This window comes from Atta cephalotes (assembly GCF_000143395.1).
Source record: "Atta cephalotes unplaced genomic scaffold scaffold00016, whole genome shotgun sequence".
In the NCBI taxonomy this organism is placed as follows: domain Eukaryota; kingdom Metazoa; phylum Arthropoda; class Insecta; order Hymenoptera; family Formicidae; genus Atta; species Atta cephalotes.
In genome coordinates this window covers 3,985,195-4,001,801 of record NW_012130080.1, presented here as the reverse complement: position 1 = coordinate 4,001,801, position 16,607 = coordinate 3,985,195, and positions in this window count along the sequence as shown.

Genomic DNA, 16,607 nt, shown 5'->3' with positions numbered 1-16,607 from the left:
TACACTACTAGAGAAGTAAAGAAGACGATATATATATATATATATAGTATATATATATATATATATATATATATATATATATATAGTTATTAGGGTATATAGTTATTAGGTTATTATAAACATGGTGAACTTTTGCTCTATTCTAATACATTTAGAATTCTACGAAATGCTATTGGCGTGCTAAGGTTACATGATTTAAACGTTTTGTATCCTCTGGTAGATATCTCAGTTAATCTATCGACGGAAACATATGCTGACGAAACGCCACGGATATAGCAGTAAGCCATTTGTTTTATTACAGCATCGACACGGAAATTCATTTTATTTGAAAATAATCCGTAAATTTCTCTAAGGTTTATAAGAAGTTCTCCCCTTTCTCGTGGTTGTGTCGTCGCAGCAGTAATTCTGCATTTACGCACGCGGTTAAATCTCAAAATATCATCGCGTCATGTCTAGAAAGAATAAGAAAAGTTATTTGCCATGGGACGTGTAAGCGTGTGATTCGTTAGACGTTTGTTGTTTTGAAATAACAGTTATTAACCGATGTTAAGTTTATTCATAATTTCTTTGTATTTTGCTTCAATCTATTTAAGAATAAAGAAAGAATTTCTTTCTCTTTTTGTACTTATGTTTCTAGGGAGAGACAAAGAGTCGGAATTAAAGTTGGCTAAGGTCGGTAAAGCTCGCTTTTAATCCGAGAAGTCCACACTTTCTGGTATAACCATGAAGTACTGGGATCTAACACAACTTTTCCTCGAGAAATTTTTTCTTACATCTCTTTCTTTTGAATAAAGTTTTAGAAATATTTAAAGCACGAAAAATAACGAAGTATAAAAAGAATTCTTTTATAGTATACTTATATGATCCTAGAATGTTGATATATAAAAGGAAACAGACCACTTTAAATTAATACAAAACAAGTTTTTCATACTTTTCATAATTTTATAATTTAGACTTTTATAAACATAAGTAATTATTAATTTAAAAGAAAAGAAAAAATAAATATACTATGAAATTCAATCTTGAAATGATATGAAATATTAGGTGTAGTAAAAAGAAATCCATTATTTTTCCATTCAATTTCATGCAAAAATAATGGATTTCTTTTTACTACACCTATGTATTCTAACTGTATGTCTCATTTTCGCATGGCAGATTGGACTTTCTAATGACCACTGAAAACGTAGCTTACTACTCAATGACTTCAATCACTTATGCGTAAAATTTATGTACCGATAGCACATTCTATAGTTAAAAAAAATCTGGGATTCACCGTTTAGCATTTACAGTTTAGCACTTCTGAGATTCATTTGTTTGGGATGTCCATCGCGCGCTTATCGATCGTTTTTCCATTTTACGAGGCCTTTCGCCGCGAATAAACTACCACGATATTATAAATGCTACGGATTTTTCAGCGAGCGGCGGATACGTGCAAATATTCGCGAGTCGATAGATCGAAAATCGAGGATCCGCGAGGATGATTGCCAATGCGATGCGTGAATATGCATGGGCGATTGCACGCGAGAACGCGACAAAAGTTCGTTTCGTGGCCGAGTCTAAAATTTAGCGTTTTCGAGCGAGAATTCCGTATATCCGCCGGGCTTCAGACCCGATTCGCTGATTTTGGCATTTCCGAAATGCGTTGCCGCGCCCGAGGAATGTTTATTACAAAATTTTATTACCCCCATTCCCCTCCCCGGTCAACGGCCCAGCTTTACATGACGTTACGAGACGCGCCGTATTATAACACGACGCGAGAACAATGCGTTTCACTACCATACACCGCCATGCTCCGCTCTACACTGTGCTCCTTTCATTACGCTCACGCATAGAATCATCAACACTGTAGTAAAAATTAAAATCCCGCAATAATTAACTCGCCGTTAGATAAATAGTAAAAAGTAAAGAACAGTACAGAGTGTAGTTTTTATATTCTTCAGCATAATAATGAGCAAATACGAATATTAATATCATAGTCATGAGTTTTTAGTACATATATATATATCTCTCTCTCTTTTCCTTTCTCACGAGTCAAAAAATTATACCTAAATCTAAAATTACATTTTCATTATAATGAAATTTTTAGTCATTAAATGAATGAGATAAAATTAGCAAAATGAAAATATGTTTAATTTATGTCACGAAAGACGTGATATAAATTTAATTTGTCCCTATATTAAATAAGACAGTTTCTTCGCTCAAAACATAAAATCTAATTTACGTGATGAGAAAATAATTTCATCTTAATTCATAATTCGTTTTTAGAAAGTAGAAAACATACTTTTGTTTAATCTGAGAATAATTGTCTACTTTTCCTCTCCAGGAAAAAAAATATGAATTGTTAAAAATTGAATACTATTTACTTTCTTTTTATTTCTTATTTAATTATCATTCTTTACGATTCTTTAAGTACAATACAATTCCAGCTAAAACCAGCAAAAGCGTCATATTAATTCAAATCATTTTCTAGAAATACTATTTACATAATATATTTTTTCTGTTTGTTAATATTTGTTTAATAATTGTTTCTACTTACTTTCTTAAAAAAAATTGTGAGTAAATTCATGTTCTTAAATGGCAATAAATAAAAAAATATTTAATAATATACAATATGTTGTTAATAACAGTAATTTTAATTGACATGTAAATACACTCTAAGTAATAATTTACATAAAAAAAAATTAAGTGACTGCTTCTGGGACCTGAGTTAAACTTTGATTTATTTGTAGAAATACAAAAATGAAAAAAGAGCGTTCCATATATTAAGATTTTATACAAAGCAAGATTTTATACAAAGCTTAAATCAATTATATCATAAATTTATTATATATTTTCATACGTTGCTAATTGAAATGTGAATCTCAGTGATTAATTTTTGGATGAATAAGTAATGAATTTTTGTCTAGACTGGATTCAGAACTTTTAATATTTGACCGCTGACGAAACTGTATCTTATAAATTTAAAAAAAATTTAAAAATAAGTAACAATAAATAAGATAAAATAGGACTCCAAGTTTTTACAAAAAGGTTATAAGAGTCGATATTTAGTGTGCAAAAATATTATTTTTTTAACATTTTAATTGTCATGTAGTTATTTTTATCTCTCCGTTGACAATTATTTAATAAAAATTGAAAGTAAATTAAAACTCGTACGGGTGTGTACGGAACATTGTATATTACGAATGAACAATTAAAATTTGTTTAAAAAATATTTTTTGCACACTAAGTAAGCAGTAAGCACACTGCGCTAATTTCTATATCCCTTTGTATTTTTCTTTAATTTATAAAAATAAGTAGATTTACAAAAACATATTCATCGCGTTCGATTTAAATTCTCTACAATTTCACTTGACAAACTCGCGAGATTCCGATTTTCGCGAACAACTCATTTGCGAGGTTGTTTACTAAAGTGCAGGAGACGGAGATGGATTCGCGTTATAAAACTGCATCTCAAGCAACATCCGAGCTGCATCGAAACTTGGCGGAATAAGTAAGAAATTAGTTTAATGTGGGTTTAATGATGACTCGCTCGCAATCCATCGCATAAACTGGATTATCGACTATAGGAAGAAATTCGACGATCACGAGCTCGATCTACACGAATTGTATATATTTCTCATTTAAACATTAATCAAAAAGCGTTAAAAAATTTGAAAGAAAACATTAAAAAATATTATATTTTAATAAATATTTGAAAATTTTTAAATAAATATTTATTAAATGTAAACATACAAATATTTATTTGATACAAATTAATTTGATTTAACTATCATATTTTTTTATTGACTAAATATTTGTTTACTAAGTATATTATAGTAAGTATATTATATTTACTTATTTCTATTCAAAGAAATATATATTAATACATTTTTTACCAATAAAAAGAAACGAAGATCTTTTACATACAACGTCGCAAGCGATATTATCTTGTGATGAAGAATTAATATTAAACTTAAAATTGTCCATTAACGAAAAAAGTGCTTTTCGAAAAATATATTTATTATTACAGATGGTAATAAAAATTAATTCGAATCGCGACAATCATTACCGATGCCGAGCGAGCTTCGGCTATAAATGTTTTTACGTTCGACGTAATAACTGTGTGTGACTTGATCTGCTATTCTCGTAACATCGTCGTGATTTAAATCATCGGTGCACGGAACGGTCGGTTCAGCGTAGTAAAACGCATAGATAGAACAGCGCGAACGTGCGCGGCACGCGACGCCCGACCGCGACGTTAATCGCTTCTCGAAATTAATTTGCGCGCACCGATGAGGAATTCGCGTAGCGAATTTTCGGCGAATCTGAATATATCAGACTCGCGGATATATGTATATCCGATATGTCGCATTTTAATGAGACGAGTAAAGTAGCGCGGCGTAATTAGGAAGATTTCACTGATAATCTCGCGACGTCAAATGTCGTAGCAATCAAATCTAAAATCTTCAGCTTTATATCGACCTAACAGACAGATAAATATAAAGTAAAATAGAGCGTAGTAGATCGCCTATTTGAGTTTTTACTAAGAAACACAATAACCGCGTATTTACGTTGTAACGAGTTGCACCGTGTAATTGAGTTTCCTAACATTTATTGCACCCGGTTTTCTACTTGCTGTTTAAACGTATGCATCGTTACACATCTGTAATTACACAGTTGTAAATTTTAACGGTAGCGTGACATGCAAATTACTCGCCAAATAGCGAAAAACTTATGCTAGAAAATTCACTTTGTAAAAATATATAGCAATTATTCAGACCCGCTAGAAAATATTTTTAATAAGCCACACCTTGTCGGCCGTATTTAAAAGTCGTGGATTACTATTTAATAGGATATTATATATTTTTAATCTTCATATGTTATGCTTTCATCCCATTTTCGTTAATTATTGACTGCAACAAGCTGTTGCTAGAATGTTCTAGTTAGAATACTCCATACAAGTGCAAATGTAGACACGATCTCACTTTACTGGATCTCCTTAGTGAATTATATACGATGTGAACACAGTCACTTATGTATCACAGAAAAGGTTTCTCTCTCTGCGCTTGTAGATCGGTCAGTATCCAACATCTCAAATAAATTATGTTATACGGTTGTTTTATATGAACATTAAAAATGAATCGAGCATAATAAGGAATGTATAATAATTATTTTATTATTTCATACGTTATTTTGCAAAAAAATAAGTTTAAGAAAATTCCTATTGACTTAATCTTTTATACTAAAACTTCGACTACAGTTACGAATCATTTGGATTCGAAGCGAAAATTTTTTGACGATTGTACAATTTGTACGGTACTATAAGGTTTTAAATTGTAGTTCTAAATTCCTCTTTTAATTACCGAAAGACGAAGGTTCATTTGGATTTTGTAAGCACTAGAATTTATAACTTAAGAATATTTTCACAGCTGTAATTGAGAATTAATATGCAAAGTTCTAAAAGTGACACTATTTCACGGAAATGGTTTTGCTTCAGCATCAAAAAATTTAATTACACATCTGAAAATAATTTTCTTAGAGTATTAAAATAATTAAATAACTCTTGATTATTAGAATGTCAAAACTTTTTGCAACATTGCTCATCATACTTAAACTTTCTGCTTAATTATTTTGATGATTAAATAAAATTGTTTTCAATCTAAATTTTTAGATATTTCAAAATCGTTCTTTCCGTGTATATCTTTGTTGAAATATTTCATATAATATCTGTAATATAATGTATACAATAATTATACAGATAATGTAAAAATACAATATGTGTAAAAATTACAATACACTTTTTCTCCGTGACAAAACTATAACTTTTCTAACACAAATTTATCGTAATATTACAAATGTTTTGGTTTTAGTGTCAATGGCATAGATATGCCAACAAATACCGGTTACGATATAGCTTTTACTTTAACGTTCCGGCTGAGATATACATTCGATAACGGATAACATATCGATCGTTACCGTTGTCATCGCACAGGTATAAAGTAGCCGTAAGCGTCAGCTGAGCGGAAGATCCAATTTTTCCAGCTAGTATCACCCGTGTGTGCGCTTGTCGTGTTTTACTGTAGTAAAAAAAAAAGAGTGATCATATGACCATCATCCGCTTTCCGTCAAGACAGGTTCCAGTAACTAGAGAGACACGGAAACTTTTTTTTCTTCTCCAATCGCTCTAGAAAGAGCAAGGCAAAGATGCATAAGCGCCTTTTTAGTTTGTATCCAGCAAGAGAAATCTGAGTCTCCCGTGAGTTGTTCTCCACAGAATTACAGAATCCGGGCTTTGGGCACTTTCTAGCGTGCCGCGCGCTTCTCTCTTTCTCTATCTTTCAGATTATTCATGCCGAAGGCAATCTTGATCGATCGCGTTTTATAGAACGTAGTAAAAAATTAACTAGTTCAATATAATTGCGCGGTAAATACGCTCTCGCGTATGTGAGGAACTTCGATCTATTAACGATTTATTATATTGTAATTTAAGCTAATTGCACATGAAAAAGCACGACTGTGTAAGATAGTCGCATCGTAAATTACCAAGTTTTATACCACCTTTTATATATGCATAAAAGTCGCCAGTGTATCGAAGTGCGAAGTTCACCGGGCCGGGAACTTCACAAGAAATTTCTCCTTTCCATTGTCAAGCTAGTGTCGTTAATTAAGCACGCGCTAGGAATTCGCCGACGTCGACGAGGATTCAGGCAAATCCCTCGACGCTGAGCTTGCTCAAAGAGCCTCGTATTTGCAGAGCCGGCCGTATACGTGCGCAGATGTACGTGTCTTAATTCATTGTTCCTCGTAACTTTTCCTTTGGCGACAGAATTAATTTTCTTCCACTTTTCACTTCTTATCGCCTCGCGCGTTATCGCGCATAAAACAGCGATATATATTATCTCTCAAAGAGAAACGACAGGAGCAGAATGGTAACTGTATTACTAGATTGAGCAAACAATAAAGAAAACAAGTTCGTAAACACTTTATATAAATGTAAAGTCCCTGACTGATGTGTAATATTTCGCACATATTTTTATGAAAAATCGTGCCAAGTCCACGGAATATTTGCGAGTTTATTGGAATATTTGATTTTATACATAAAATACATAATTTTATGAGTTAAAAATAAAATGTATATATGTCTCTATTTCTCGTATCCTTATTTCTTTTCTGTAGTATTTTCCGTTACAATATTTTTCTCCAATGTTAAACCATCGATCGTAGTTCGTGCCGAGCTTTCCCAAAGACGTTTTATTTTCCGGGGGCGAGCTTACGTCGGAAGATGCGCTCAATTCATTGCTCTGGGAAACTTGCGCACCGGCGAGAATAGCCAGCACAGAGCTTCCCAAGTCCTCCTTCGATGCGACTCCTTTTCCTCGTCTTCCTATCCGGCCTTTGTCCCCGGCGCAGCGTTCGTTCCTCCCTCAAGTCCTCCTGCGCGCCGTTGCACTTGTACGATAGAAAAGACTCCTCTGCATGCTCAGAGGCGACGAGAGAGTCGAGAAAAAGGTGGGCGACGAAACGTTTCCTGCCGTGTTCCGCGAAAAAGAGAGATGACGCTCGTTGTCGAGCGTCCCGGATGAGAGCTTGTTTCTCAACCCTGCAATACATATTTCTCGGCACGAATCTACAGATCGATATAGGCGCGGCCCGCTAAGGAAGAACGATTCTTTGCGCTTTGATTCACGACGACGTTCGCCGACCGGCCGAGTGTTTTATTTATCGCGGTTATTTACGATTGGCGTTTATCGATAAATGACTGGATTTATTGCTCGTGATTCGAAAGAACATTCTTTTGCGTTGTTTAATGCGTTCCCAGGAATATTACTTTAAATTAAATGTTCAAATTTAATTAAGTCAAGGAGAATTCATTTGGACTCTTCATTATTTGTTTCGTCAATGATGTGTTATTATTATTATTATTATTATTATTATTATTATTATTATCGTATGACTATCCAGAATCGTCCTAAATTATTAAAATATTCCGGTACAGCTATTTGTATAATTAAAAGCACATATAATGTCCCGTTATATTCCTGGAATTTGTGCGAGATACGTCAAAATTATTACTATTTTATTTTTAAACGTAAAATATTTCTCGTCATATTACATTTCAAATTTTATGATACAAATATAATTAATCTGTATTTCAGATTTATTCGATTTAAGAAAAATAAAAATGTAAATTTGAAAAATTCTATCGCAAAGTTATTTCTGTTAAAAAAATCAATATAAATATCTAATTTCATAAAATCTTTCTGATTACTAATTCCATCAATTTAGTAAAACTACATTTTCTTATATCACAAAGAAAGAAAATAATTCATTATCCTTTCTATATGCAAGATATTCTTATTTATATATTCAGAAGCAAATAAATTTCCCTAAAATTCTCTCTTCACCACATCTGAATTTCATATTATCCAATATAAAATAAATAACTCGAAGCACAAAATGTGAACTCGGAACATTTGCTTGGAGCCAAGCGGGATATTTTCTCTCCTGGATCGGTCAACACAAATTTTACACTGCGCGATAGGCGGAAAACAAAGATTTACGACGTCGCGACCGTATAATCCCTAATCGGCGAATATTTCCACAGGAATTTCCTTGGACTGGTTTCAAGGAGGATCAGCGGGCCGAAGTAAGCTGAGGATATATAAGAATCCCCGGGTGAAATCTCGCAACGAATACGCTCTCTTTTTGCGAGGAAAATAAAGATAACTCCGCGTTTCCGGCGCGCCGCATCGACAAATGCAATGGAACGCACGCGATCTTGACATTTGGCGTGAATAAAGAATGTACGTCGTACGAGATTCCGTTTGAAATTTGCATCGTACCGCGTATACGCGTATATACCCCCATCGAAAGAATGCGACGTCAAACTGGATACGCGTCTTTGTCCTGCTTACTCGCTTATCGCGCGACGACGTATCGTGAATACTTTCAGGAAAAATATCTTTTAAGCGACGACGGAGGAAAGTGGATCCGAGAGCTGACCGATCGCGAAAAAATCCATCGTAAAAAACTTAGTGATTCTAGAGAAAAATGGAACTTTGAATTTTGATGTGAAAAATTCTGTTAAAAATTCCGATAGTTTCAAAGTACAACTTTCGAATACGAATACGAGAACGCTGTCACCCTTCGCTGTTCCCTATTTTTACAGGTCACGCGATGGTGAAGAGTTAATGCGACCGCGAACTCGGAAAAACTGGAAATGTCTCACGTTACAGCGCGAAACAACGGGTCAGAATTTTATTCGTGGCGTAGCGAGGATGGGTAAAAAGTCCTGCTTGTACGTTTGCGTTTCGTGCGTGCCATTCTACCGTTTACGCTTTACAACGGTGAACGTTATGTACTCCTCTATGAGAATGAAATTCTGTTAAAAACATAACATATATTGTACTTTATATTATACTCAAAGTACGTCTTTGAACATAATCTGTTTCATAGATGAATCGCTAAAAGAGGATGATACTAAAATGATATCGTCCTCTTCAAAAGTGACGAACTAAATTAAAAAACATGATGTTCGAGTTATTACCATGAATGAGTTAGGTAAATATTATTCTATCAATCATTAAAAATGAACTAATTTAACTTCATAAAAAATCGTCATAACAGAAAAGATAATTTTTTAAGAATTGTGAAAATAACAAAAATGACATTTTATTTAATCACATCAAGAATATATATTTTTTTTATGAATAGCATATATTTTTTTCTAAAAAATATATTTTTTATTGAAGAATATATATTTTTTATCTTAAATAATTCTTTGTTTAATATCGTTTTCTACTGATATTATTTAATTAGTTAATAATTTTATCAAATATTAAAAAAAAATTATGATTTTCCTTTTCTAGAAAACTTAATTTTTTAAATTGTATCATTTTTGACGTAAAAGAATGATATTACTTTAGAGAACTCTTTGTTTTGTTAATATGCTACGTGATCTGGAAGAAATCATTATTATTATTATTATCATTATCGTTTCGTTTATCATTATGAGTAATTTGATGCATTCATTGTCAGTCAGCTTGTATTTAAAAACCAATTTTCACTCACAAAATTTTTTAATAAAAATATCAAACATTCCAATATCACCATATCTCAAACCATATATTTACAATTAGATAAAAAAAATACCTTTCATCTTCACATTTTAAATAAGAATTTATTTTAACAATAAATATCCTTTGACTTTTAATACAAAAATGTATTATATGCAGTTCGATGCATGAAAAATAAATAGCAAAAACCAGGTAACATCTGCTTTTACCAAGAAACATGAATAGGAAGAGAGGGAAATAAAAGTAATAAACTGCCACTCTTCTCGGCGCAGCTTCAGGACGAAATATACGCGAATTAAAGTGCCGTTTCTCCAGCGGTACTGTTGAAATATTTTCTCCGACGGGCTGTTGCGGAACTCGGAGAGAAAAATGAGGAGGAGATGATCTCGTACGCCGAGACGACGCGACGTTTCTACGCGAACGTCCGTATTTCTGCTCTCGCGTTCGCTCTACTCTCGTTGGATAAATCCAAGAATTCAATCCGCCTCGTCCATCGTGAGCGAGAGAGACCGCCGTGGCGGAAATTCTATCGAAAGGAGAATCGCAACCGAGTTGTATGCCACGTTCGTCTAATTGTTAAGTCCATTCCTGGTCGCTGTATTGGGGGATTAACTAGGAGATAGGTTGGAGACTCTCAGAGAAGGGAGATACGATAGAAGTACAGTATAAACCCATAGCAATCTGTGTTTATTCAACCGAGATCTAATCGCCCACAACATTCGCATGCCACGAAACTTTCGTTCTCCACAATTGTTCCCAACGATTAGACGTGTAAACTGCTCCGAAAGGAAATAGCCGTTAGATAAAATATAAAAAACTTATCTATGTATTATAACTTACTATTTAACTATTTATATATGTAGGACGCTAACGTGTGATGTATTAATCAAATAATAAATATTAAGATATTGACATGTATCTTAATTTGGAAGCTATAAAAGATAATGCAAATAAATTCCATTTTTATTGATGTATTAAGCGACATTTACAATGAGATTTTACAATGAGAAGGCATAAAATTGAAATTTAAAGACTTAATAAGTGTAAGAAATTGATCAATTATATAGTCTATTATTCTCCTCAAATTTTATTGTGATTGGATAATTTCTTACAATTTAAGCTTAAAGTTTTACGTCTTAAAATCTCATTGTAAACATCGCTTTGATCAGAATTGTCATTGCGATCAAAGAGTAGTAATGTCAGAGCAGTAATGAGCATATCAACGTTATTAGTATAAAAAAAAATCTCTTATATTAAAAACGCGAAACTCGAGGAATTTAATAACGGAGTTAAGCGTATCTGTCGGCAGATAGAAACTCATAAACTTTTTTTGAATTCCTTGAGACTTGAAATGTGTGAGAAAGTACACAGTAAGCAGCGCATGAAGAGGCAAAGCTATGGGCGAAAAGAGGAGAGACGAGGTCTTTTTGCTGATATATCCTCGTTCTTTCTCATCTTCGTTCTCTCAGAGAGCATTTGTTCTTCTTTTTGGCTAAATCCGGCGATCCAATTCCAACTCATTCGCCGGAAGCTGGGCGCGGCAGCGGTCTTTTTCGAAGGTGCCAATCGGCAGGACTCCTTAAGCCCAGACCTTAGCGACTGAAGATTAGATCGAGTTGCAAGAAAGACGTGGAAAACGAGAAATGAAAATGTCACGTAGTAGCGGAAGTATCGAGACAACCTTATCCCACCATCACATATCGACTTTTGATGACGCGAAGAATATCCTCTCCAAACGCGAAAAAGATTACAGGAGCAAAATTTCATTGCTCAACATTTAATATACATTAATTAAATATTAATTTAATTTTTATTTTCTTCTCTCTCACTCCCTTATGTCTTTCAAAGTGAAGTGATTTGAAACGAGTTTCATCGGCAAAGAGAGAAGTTCTATAAAATCGTTTCTCTAGCAACAAATTAAACTGTCCATCATCGCAAACTTCACCAAGATCTATATTCGTTATCTTTCACATTATTCATAAATAACGTATTTGCCTTTTTTTTTGCAATTAAAAATTATATTTCGTGAAAACGTGAACTTGAGGTAAGTGCTTATTACAACCTGTCTAGTTTATCAAGAAATTACTTGTTTTGATCATTTTAATATTTTATATAATACGTGACATTTCATTGACCCTTCTACACTTTTGCCGAGGAACTACTCTGTCGATTGACTTAATAATTGTATGCGTGACATTTTCATTTCATTGACCCTTCTATTCTACACTTTACATGCGATTTGCCGAGAAACCGGCTTTTATATCTTTCGACGTGAATCTAATGAGTGACAAGCCAAGGTAAACTAACATTCACCTCCTCCTCTATTTCGTTCAACGAGTGATTTTAATGGGCATTGATTATCCTACTCACAATAGTATTTCTGTCAAAATGCATTATGGATTATTTATTAAATGCACTCCTCGCGATATGATCCAATTGAATGCATACATTAGAAACAATATTCAATAAAATAAATCGTTTAAATGGTAATAACAATGGTTAACAATCCATTATAATTATCGATAATTACGATTGTTGATGTTGACACACAGTAATAGAATACGTAGAATGCAATTAAATTCCATCGACAAGTTATAAATCTATTTAGCTTCAGGCAATAATGAATGAATATTCTTTTATAAAGAAATATTAATAAAATTGAGCTTTAGTTTTTATTTATCTCGTTCCATTTATATCAAATTTATATCAAATATGTTTTGTTTTTATTATTTTTAATTTTTATTATTTTTATTGTTTTTAAATTAAATTACATTAATTTTCTTGCTTTAATTTCTCTCAAATATTTATCGGATTTCTCATTTATAAAACAGTATGTATATGATATGTAAATATATGTGAGTGCCGATAGTGTGGTCGGGTTCGTGAGTTTGCTAAACCCAAATGACTACGTGAATCAATCATTCCTGTGAAAAATTTTAAGTTCTTGATTTTCAATCAAAGATATGATAATGATTGCTTTCTAGATCACGTTTAAATCATAAAAATTAAACTTATAATATTACAACTGCTTTCTGCTGTACAGAGAACTCGTCGTGAAAAATATAAATTATTATTTACATTTCAATTACGCATCGCTAAGTTATGATTGAATTGCTAAAACGAGTTGTACAAAGCATTTGTTTCTTGTTGAGATAATAGATGCATTATGCAGCGTACTGTACTAATTGTTTAGACATAACTGTTTCAGTCGCTGAAATGCGAGATTACACATAATCCGATTTGCGCTCTAAGTTGTAATTAATTCCTTTGGAGTCATAACGACGCGAGCAGCAAAATTAGTTATAATTGGATTCTAAGCCACGCATAATATTCGTCTTGCAGCCACAGTCCTCTCTGCAATGACACAATTTTTCGTCGTTTCGCGGCTTGCGAGGGCAACCTGAATCAGGCGCTCGGTACTGTCGCTGGAATTAGCGATTAATTATTGCCGCAACAAGCCGTAATTACGAAAGGGATAAATAATGGAATGAGAAATAAATAGAGAGAAAGAGAGAGAAAAGGAGAGAAGAAAATTAATCGTGTCGCAGAGCGCATCGTTTAGCAATCGCAAGAGGGCAAAACGTCACCATCGCCGTCGGGCAAATGGAATCGGCTCGAGTGAAAAATTACATCGCAGTACTACGAGACATCGCACCGCCACCACCACTATATTGTCGCCTAAATTGTTGCTTTCGTCGACTGGAAACGCGCGCGGAACGTACGCTTTCCCGCAACGACGATATAGCACTTTTTTTATCTCCGTCATGGCGCGACGTGATGCATGTGACGTGAACACGACGTCGATCGCGAAAACCGCGTCAGAGGGAAAACTTTTCCTTTGATCTCGACGTCCGTTTTTCCAAACGATGTAATCCCGTTAACCGTTACGGGCGATTAAAGCACACTGGGTGCGTGGCCGAGACACGCAACCACATACCACGTAATGAACTCATAGTGAACGTCAGAACAATTGCGAATGAAATATCACTGATATATCTTTTACATATATTGTTGGACACGATTAATCGAGAGAGAAGAAATTCATGAAATCTGGACAAAAGAGAATTTGCAATATTATCGTCACGTACTCGTACACATATAATATAATTAGCCCTTCATCACCTATATGGAATTTAGCACCTTCTGTCAGCAACCTTTCTAAGGTTTTTGAGTTCCAATATAGATTTTTATATTCTTTCAGACTATAAAAATCTGAAAAAATTTAGTTGTAACAGCTTTCACAAGAATTTTTATTATCAGAGAAGTCGAATTGTATTTTATTAATTTTTTGCAAATTCTATTAAAGTTCACAATCAAAATATTAATTGCCTTCAAAGTCCAACTTAGCGATCCTCTTACTGGTGAAGAATTAATTATATTTATATGATAATTATATTATTTATATTTAAAAAAATAATTATATTAAAATAATATATTAGATATATTTATCGAATAATTTTTCAAAATAATTTGTAATTAAAATTTATTACAAGTAATTAAAATGCAGAGTAAATATAGCATTATTCATATATAAACTAATTAATATTTTTTTAGAATAAAATAATTAAATGCTATAAAGAAAGGCAATAGAGCAAAAATATCCAGAATATTCAATCATTATAAAATGTAGTGTTTTAAATTCTGATAAAAATAATTTTTCAGCTACCAAACATTCAGTATATTAATTGACTGCGGCTTTTCACATAGAAATAAAAGCAATCCTGTTGGAATCAAACAGCGACGATCAATTGGATTCTATCGATTTATGCGATGGTATTTGCATCGTTAAAATCTGATCATTTTCGTGATGAAACATCGTGGCAACTAAATATTGCGCCTCTCGTTTAACGAGATTAATTCCCCGATGATTGAACGCTTGGCAAGCATCTGGCGGAGACGTGGCTTTTAAAAGCCGCCGACATAGAAGCAATAAGAACTAAAATCGGAAGGGTTGAAAGAAGAGATCGTGAATTTTGCTGGAAAAATAACAAAAAAGTTGCTTTTTCACTGTACTACTGTTCAAGTTATTAACCGAGACTGTACACTTTAATACACCCATCGTAATTACCAGCGAAAAAAGTCTATTATTTTTTTTAGATATTATAGATTTGTTAATTATATAATTTTTTAAATCACATATTATGTATGAATTATGTGTAAAACATTGGCTAATATTTATACAATATATACAATTTTTTATTTTGCTGAGATTGTTTTAAATCTTGTAGAAAGCATTAAAATATAACGCTATGCGAAATGATCAAAAAGCATTTCTCATTCCTCATTTAATCGCCTGTAACGACGAACAATAACCTTATTGCAATCCTTAATTGAATGTCTTTTATATAAAAGGAACCAAGCTCTTCTATATTAAAACTAAGAAATAGGATTCCCTATATTCCTTTGAGCAAAAAGGGATAGATGACACAATATTGTGTAGATTACTGTAAAAATAATTTGCAAAATTCTACATTTGACTCAACTTTAAAATTTATTATCAATGATATAAAGACTCATAATATAATATGTATTTGCAATATTTATATATTTATTGTAAAAATAAATACTTTGAAAAAACTAAATAATTTATATCTCAAAAATCTTTTTTACTTAAACATAATTAAAACCGTGATCTTTTTTTACGTAAAATACTGTTCCAAAATAAATTCAGCTAAGAATCATTAAAATTCGCGTCTGCACTCCTACACGGGAATGACGAATCACTCGCACGTGAAATCTTTCACGGTATCATCATTGCCTTAACATGTTTTATGAGTTCATGTATACACGAGAGTTAATTCTCCAGCGATTGAACACTGCAATAGCACGGCAACATGCCCGACCTACGTCTACCTTTCAAGCGTTTGGAATAAAAACGAGGAAGGAAGAGAAGAATAGGTATAGGGGTTGGCTCGACTGACTAGGGTGAGTATCGAGAGTAAGGCACGTATCGTCGGCATAAAAGTCCGTTCCATTTGCCCATTCCCTAACCGCTCGCGCGTTCCATCACGTAGACAGAGTCCTTTCAGTGTATTCGATGGCCACAAACAATCCGGCCGGGAGAGAAAAGAGAAAAAGAAGAAAGAAAAGAGGAAAAGAGAAAGGGAGAAAGAGAAAGCCGAGGTGACGTATATTCCGACGTAACATACGAACTCCTTTAATCCGCTCCGACGGAAGCAAATGAACAGTACACTCGTGGACAATGCTTCCATCTACTCTCTCTTTGACGATCTTTTCCCCTTCAACGAGGAAATCACTCTCCCATTAACGCTTATTCCGCGATTCTCCTTTTCTTCTCTGTCACTGTGATAACGACGTGAACCGATAAGCCACAATGTGGATAACAACAAAGTGCCTCACATCTCGTTGAAAGGTGGAAAAACCAAAATTAAAAGAGTCCTTTACCAAAAGGACGACTTGCTTTTCTAGCGTGATTATTAAGTCGTTGCGACTTATTGAGCGAAGGAAGCTGATAAAAGACAGACAGAGAGGGAGAGAGAGAGAGAGAGAGAGAGAGAGAGAGAGTAACCTTTTCGTTCCGTCCTATGTCTT